Here is a 6427-nt window from a genome sequence, read left to right on the forward strand (position 1 = left end):
TACTGCGTCTGTACAGAATATACATGCAGTTACTTTGTTCTTAAATTCTACGTACGTTATTGTTGCTGACATAGTTGTGTTCACTTTGTCTCTCCGCCACTGCTATATTTAATCGTGTATCTAGGTTTTTAAACTAAATGTGATTATGTATGTTTGTGACTTGTAACAACTTTTAAGATTTTATGAAATGTAATTCTTTGGCACATTTCATGTGACATTTATAATGTCATTTGCCATGCCAAGAACCGATAAAGCTGAATCTGAATCTAATGATGTTTCTAATATTTCATTCACTGTCAGCAATGGGAGCCTTTTGTTTATGTTAGGGTCTTTGGGATATTTGAGTTTAATTTGTGTCAAATATGTGGAATTTTTCATTTTAATTGATATGTTTTCAGGTACATTTTCATGTTTTCAAAGGGTTGTACTTGTTCACATTATGATACTTACTCTATATTCGGATTACCATTTTAGATTCCAGTGGTAGGTTTGACCTTATTCACTATTCTCATAGATAAATCGAGGAACAGAAACTGCTTTTTTCTGATTGTCAGTTTCATAATTTTTTGGACGATTCGGAGATTCTTGTTTCTCCTTGTTATGCTTGTAAATGGATGGAGATGCAACAGACACTGCACTGCCTTCTTCACTGTGATAAACAACCTGCGAAGAAGCATTTGAACCTGATTCTTGCCCATTGTTACTATCATAGATGACACGAGAGGTACCCCCTACTGATGACTTCTTATCAAAGACACTCTTATCATCGTAATGAGGAGTAGCATATTCTTCTCCTTCAGCGACTTCTTTTTCGTTTTCCCCATTAATGGAATGAGGGGTAGCAGCTAACGCTTCCTCTTTATGCCCAGCCTCACATACATCCTTCCCATACACGAAGTTTACTAGTTCATGGACTGTCAACGGATTGTGGACCAATTTGGACTTAGGGGGCAAACCCGATTTCAGTTTTGGACCTCCAGCATCGAATTGGTCTCCAGGGTCATCGTTACCACCGGCTGCCACACAGGATTTAATACCCATGGCAGAGTCTGGCTTATCATGTACATCCTTCCCATACACGACGTTTACTAGTTCATGGACTGTCAAGGCATTGTGGACTAACTTGGAATCGGGTGCCAAACGTGATTTCAGATTTGGACCCCCAGTATGAACGAATTGGTCTTCAGGGCCATCGTTACCACTGGTTGCCTCACAGGAAGTAATGTCCATGTCAGAGTCTGGGTTCTCATATACATTTTCAGGCATGTTTAGTTCTTCGTTTGGACCTGCAGTGCCTGAGTCATTGTTAGAACTGTTTACCATGCCGTCTGTATTGGGAGGGTAAATAGTCGGTGCTAAGTAAACAGGGTCATTTGGGGGCTTTTGTTTCCACCAAAGTGCAATTAAAAGACCAGAGATCAGCAAAACTCCGAAAAATGTACCCAAACCAACAACGAATAGCAAGTCTGAGGGGCGGATTTCTGAATTGCGGAACGGGTGAGCTGTTGACACTGGATGTGGAACATTAAAAGGGGGCGAAACAAATGGTAGGGTGTTACCGATAGGTGGTGTTTTAGACACTGGATGATAAGTAGTAAAAGTGGGTAAAACAGACGCGTAGGTTTGGGTATCGATCAACACTGTGGCAAACGCCGAGCCGACAGGACTTGACGCAATGCAGGTGTACAGACCGACATCTGCTGCACTGACGTTAGTTATGGTGACGGTACCATTCACCCCCATCATCACACTCCCACTAGTTGCATTCAGTCCAGATGGGAGAGTGACAATGATATTTGGAGGAAGTATAAATGAAGCTTCACATACCAAATATGGGGTCTCCCCATGTACTTCTGTGTTATGGTTAATCTTAAACCTCACAATCGTTGGTTTTCTTAACGTCGTACTATCAGCCTGTGTGGTGGGTGTTGGAGTTGTGACTTTAGATATCTCCGTTGTGCAAGTGGATACGCCTGGCATAGCCGATGTGGGGGTTTCAACCTGAACATACAGTTTGTCAGATGTAGAGCCGCCTGCGTTGGTAGCAATGCAGATGTACTGACCAGCATCTACTGCAGTAACATCTGATTTGGTCATGGTAACAATATTTCTCCCTCCTGGCTTAGCAGTAAGCGTAGGAGTATGCCCAGATGGAAGGGTGATTGTGATATCTGGTTTAGGTAAGCCTGAAGCTTCACAGATTAAATGGAGGGTTTCTCCCTGCACCAGTGCGCCGCTTTTTTGGTTTTCAAATCTCACAATCTTCGGTTTTTCAGGTACAACATCAACATACAGTTTGCTAGATGTAGAGCCACCTGCGTTGGTTGCAATACAGATGTATTGACCAGCATCTACCGCAGTAACACCTGATTTAGTCACGGTAATAATATTTCTCCCTCCTGGCTTAATAGTAAACGTAGGATCAGGAGTATGCCCAGATGGAAGGGTGATTGTGATATCTGGTTCAGGTAAGCCTGAAGCTTCACAGACCAAATGGAGAGTTTCTCCATGCAAAAGCGGGCCGCCTTTCTTGTTTTCAAATCTTACAATCTTTGGTTTTTCACAGATTAGATTTTCAGGAATAACATCAAGATGTTTTCCTTCATGGTTACTTGGTTGTTTGCAAATGATTTGGGACTTGAATGCTATTGGGGCAGGGTAGGAAGGATGTGACTCAGTTAAAGTTTTCTTGATTTCTGCCATTTCACAGTCACAGTTCCAGGGGTTTCCCGATAGTACCACTTCGCGAAGGTTTGGGACATTTGAAAATGTACCTGGGTGAATGCTTGTTAGGAGGTTGTCTTGTAGCCGTATAACTGCGACTTTTGGTAGGTTAGAGAATGCCCCAAGTTGAACTACACGTATTTGATTAGAAATCAGCATCAAAGACCTGAGATCTGGTAAATCTAAAAACGTGCCATACTTGATGTCAGTTATTCGGTTGTTGCTAATTATAAACAGGGATAGATTTGGTAGATTTGTGAATGTAAATGGTTGGATGTCGGTTAGCATGTTAAAAGATAAAGACAATTGCCCGAGGTTCAGTAGATTTGAGAATGTTACGGGGGCGATTTTAGTTATCTTGTTGTTGTCAAGGATAATACTTTGGATTGTAAGACCCCGAAATGTACCAGGCTGAATGTAAGATAACATGTTATGCGAAAGATCCAAATATTCGAGCTGAGCCAGACTTGAGAATGCTTGCTCCGCGAGAGAGGAAATCTGATTGTATTGTAATTGCAAAATTTTCAGATACATGTAATTTGAGAAGTCAAACTGAGTCAAACTTGTGATAAAATTGTTGTGCAAACGTAACTCTATGACTGTCGTAGGCAGATTCTGAGGGACAACACGAAGTCCTCTCTCGTTACATCTACAGTCATGTAAGGCACAGTTTTCATCGCAGAGATCTGTCCGAACTTCTCGTCTCTCCGGCTCCGGAAGGATAAACCAAGAGTGCCTTCCATCAAAAACCAGGAGTAGAAGAACCAGTGTCTTCAGCTTGTTTGCCATGATCTATACATCAAGAGAAGTTAAATTGTTTAGTTCAGTCACGTGACATTTTCAAAGTTTTCAGGGCTCTAAGCGACTAAGATAAGACCAGTAGCTTTGCAATCCTGGATACTCAAAGGTTTTACATTCAAAATCTAGAAATAACACCTTAACATAATTTACTTTAGTATTCTCATAACTATTAACAATTTAACTGTAAGTATAATTATAAATATCGCTAAGGTGACGCAATTGCTTCTAATGCAGCAAGTTATAGCCATAAAAATTATCAAGTTCAGTTCAGTTCAGTTCAGTTTTATTTGAGTCCAACTTGCACGTGCACTGTACAAACAGGCACATGAAATCTGTTGGCCCACAAGGGCGCTGCACATTAAGACCGTATAATGCAAGATAATACACAGGTAGGATTAAAATCAATTAAAATACGATTTCCAATAAAATTAAGATAGCACATACATTATAAAATCTACTATACTGTACAGCTCTTTGAGTAGAGTTTCAGTGCACGGGGCATGAAAGACTGGGCCTGCCTATTCGTCCTACTGAAAGAGGGAGTGGGTTGTTTAGGACGTCGCAGGCTGTAGTTGCTCTGTGTGGTAGATAAAAACTCATGTAGAGGACTGCCATCATCTTACAGTATGTTTTGAATAGTTCGCAATGTTGCCTGATCTCGCCTCATGGACAAGGAAGGCAAGGACTCTACAGGTATCCCAATGATCTTACAGCAACGCTTCTGTATTCCCTCGAGCGAATGGGAAAGGTGACTAGGCAGCCCTCCCCACACTGGACTGGCATACTCTAACAAGGGACGAATAAATACCAAGTAAATGCGTGTAAGCACATCAGTAGACAGTCCAGACTTCTTAGCTACAGTTAAGTAGTACATTCTTGGACGAGCTTTTGACAGCATATACTGGACGTGTGCGTCCCAAGTCAGATCGGAGGAGATAACAATACCGAGGAGTTTGAATGAAGTAACACGTTGTATCTGTAGGCCAGCTATTGTCAGATGGGGTGGATTGGGAACATTTTCCTTGTTCCTCGTACTAATTACCATATCTTTGGTTTTCTTAGCATTCACAGAGAGGGAAAAACCTCCACCCCATTCAACAACAGCGTCCACAGCCTTTTGTGACTGACCGGGTAAAGACCCCATCAACAGTTCCGAATTGGTTAGATCATCAGCATATTTGACAGGCAGTACAGACTGAGGCAAACATACATCCAACGAGTTAATGCAGATAACAAACAATAGCGGTGACAACAATCCACCTTGTGGCACACCTGACAGTACATCGTGCGGCTTTGATAAACAGGATCCCCACTTCACTATTTGTGATCTACCTTCTAAGTAGCTACACCTCCTTGGCAAAAACTTTTAGAAAGCATCATTATCATTGTTACTACGAGTGGCATACCACAGCGCATTGAAACGGCTCTTTTCGGTCGGCAGGCATACAACCACAAGTTGTCTGTTTGTAAACAATTGGACCGACATGTTTAACGCAAGGCGCCACAAGGTCACCCATTCATTTGTTACACGCTTGCTGTCGTCTGACAATGACATAATCCAATTGCTTGTACAATCGGACGGCTTTCGCCATAGCACCTTCTGGCGATACTATGTAAATAACAGTTAACTAGTTGTAAGTGTAGTTTTTTTTTTTTTAATCTTTATACTGTGTCTGCTTTTATGGGCCATGGGCCAGATGCAAATAAATAAATAAATGAATAAATAAAAACGTAAAATAAGCCCAGTGATCACATAACTCTAAGTATTTTTTTGCGAGGTCATTACTACTTTAACCCTATCTAGACCGAGAGAGGGGACCTAAAGTCCCAACGTTTATTTAAAATAAATTCAAGATTGTCAACCAAAATGGCGGATTCCAAATTATGACATCATTTCCTGCATGCTGCCATTTGAACGTGGATGCGGTTGCCATGGACATCGACAACAGGAGTCTTCTCAGACTTTATTTTAAGAAGAGACTCATTTTTGTTATCTTTAAAGTTGCATGTATTCCCTTTATTTAACAAAGTACGTATTTGGCCATTAAAAAATTGTAATAGAAAAACTCTCTCAATTCTAGTGGCTGTAAAAGATTAACCATTGAGAGTTCAAACATAAAATTTGACATGTATAATCTGTAGAGAAATTTTTTATTATACTGGTGAAATTTCAGCTTCCTAGAATAGTTTTAAAATGGTCAGATTTAGAGGAACTTATATCCTGACAAGCTTCTAAGGGTGTGGTCAGTTTTAAATTCAATATCGATATCTCAATTTGCGATGTCTAAAAACATTTAAGTAGTACTTTAATACCTGCAAATTTATGGTCTTGCATCAAGTACTTGCCTAAACAAGCCCGGTCTAGATAGGGTTATGATGACTAGATGAAGTGATTCAATTTTGGGATCATGAGAATTTGCTTAAATTTCATTAAAAAGGCCAAATCACTATTGAAAAACGTACGAATCTAATCAAAATGCAGTCTTATCATGCGAACCAGTCAATAGTCACATGATTAAAATCGGCAGTCAAAATAGTGCGCTCACTCAGAGCTTTGTTGACGGGAGAAGACGGATTGTGTGCCGACAATTATAGTACAAAGAAAGGTCTTCAAATAAGCAATATGCAAAACAACATACTTGAGAGGGACTTAAAAAGAAATTCGGTTGTTCTAAGATTTAGTAAGGAACTCAATTCTTCAGCGACAAGAAAATGATGCCGCCAGTTTATAGCAAGGTGTACGATATTTCATAGGCTGCGGTTGCAATTCCATACGTTTGACGTGCAAACGGGACTGTATTTCCTTCTTTTATAAGTGCTACGCCCTTAAGGTGCACTTTCACTGCACTTGCGCCAAGCTTGCGTCACTGCGTTCTTCGAAAGATACTCAACGAATTTCAGA

This window comes from Branchiostoma floridae, chromosome 17, assembly GCF_000003815.2.
Source record: "Branchiostoma floridae strain S238N-H82 chromosome 17, Bfl_VNyyK, whole genome shotgun sequence".
NCBI classification, from domain to species: domain Eukaryota; kingdom Metazoa; phylum Chordata; class Leptocardii; order Amphioxiformes; family Branchiostomatidae; genus Branchiostoma; species Branchiostoma floridae.